The sequence below is a fragment of the Trichechus manatus genome, unplaced genomic scaffold (genome assembly GCF_000243295.1).
Source record: "Trichechus manatus latirostris isolate Lorelei unplaced genomic scaffold, TriManLat1.0 scaffold00188, whole genome shotgun sequence".
Classification (NCBI taxonomy): Eukaryota; Metazoa; Chordata; class Mammalia; order Sirenia; family Trichechidae; genus Trichechus; species Trichechus manatus.
The window spans coordinates 1,738,385-1,739,828 of NW_004444124.1; the positions used below are offsets into that span (position 1 = coordinate 1,738,385).

The 1,444-nt window shown below is 38.3% G+C and overlaps 1 protein-coding gene across 2 annotated transcripts in view; it reads left to right on the forward strand.

Moving 5' to 3' along the window:
* The window catches only part of LYRM4 (LYR motif containing 4), a 149,412-nt gene that overhangs the window by 10,654 nt on the left and 137,314 nt on the right, over positions 1–1,444 (forward strand). The gene's annotated exons all lie outside the window — the stretch shown is intronic.

Sequence of the window (1,444 nt, forward strand, 5' to 3'; positions counted from 1 at the left end):
TCATTAGGTGTCATTAATGCATCTATATGATCTTATATGTATTCTTTTGTTCTTTTAAGTGGGTTTAATACCCCGCTTTGGACTAATTTATTCAAAGTTATTTATATGATCAGCTCATTATAATTATGAATATGACTGATAGCATAATTAGTCATCTGTTTAATGTCTTTATACATTTCTTTCTGCCCATCCACTTTTTGAGAATAAATACAAATACTTTTCCTATACAACTATCCCTCCCCCATCTGATCTCTAAGAGTGATGCCCTTTTAACCAGCAGTCACTTCTACAAACAGAAGCATCTCTTAACTAAAATTCTCTTTGTCCTTGACTAAGCAAAAAAGCTAAATTAAATGAGAAAATAGTTCCTTGCAGACACATTGGAGCCAGAAAAAGATATTGATCCTCTCTCCTGGTCTAATTGTCTCTTATTAATCCATTCATTCATTCAACAAATCTTTACTGAGCACTCTGTACTCAGAAAGCATCAAGGGAAGATGTGAGGAATACTCAGTCACTGTACCAAAAAGAACTGGTCAACATTCAGCCATTTCAGGAGGTAGCATATGATCAAGAACCAATGGTACTGAAGGAAGAAGTCAAAGCTGCACTGAAGGCATTGGCAAAAAACAAGGCTCCAGGAATTGACAGAATACCAATTGAGATGTTTCAACAAAAAAATGCAGCACTGGAGGTGCTCACTTGTTTATGACAAGAAATTTGGAAAACAGCTACCTTGCCAACCGACTGGAAGAGATCCATATTTGTGCCCATTCCAGAGAAATGTGATCCAGCGAATGTGGAAATGATCAAACAATATCACTAATATCACACACAAGTAAAATTTTGTTGACTATTCAAAAGCGATTGCAGCAGTACATCGACAGGGAACTGCCCGAAATTCAAGCCGGATTCAGAAGAGGATGTGGAGCCAAGGATATCATGGCTGATACCAGATGGGTGTTGGCTGAAAGCAGAAAATACCAGAAAGATGTTTACCTGTATTTTATTCACTATGCAAAGGCATTTGAATGTGTGGACCATAACAAATTATAGATAATATTGCGAAGAATGGGAATTCCAGAACCCTTAATTGTGCTCATGAGGAACCTGTACTTAGACCAAGAGTTAGTTGTTCAAACAGAACAAGGGCATACCGCATGGTTTAAAGTCAGGAAAGGTGTGCGTCAGGGTTGGCTTCTTTCACCGTACCTACTCAATCTGTATGCTGAGCAAATAATCTGAGAAGCTGGACCACATGAAGAAGAACGCGACATCATGATTGGAGGAAGACTCATTGACAGCCTCCGATATGCCGATGACATAACCTTGCTTGCTGAAAGCAAACAGGAATTCAGGCACTTACTGATGAAGATCAAAGACTACAGGCTTCAGTATGGATTATACCTCAACAAAAAGACAAGTTTATAATCTTCCTCTTTTG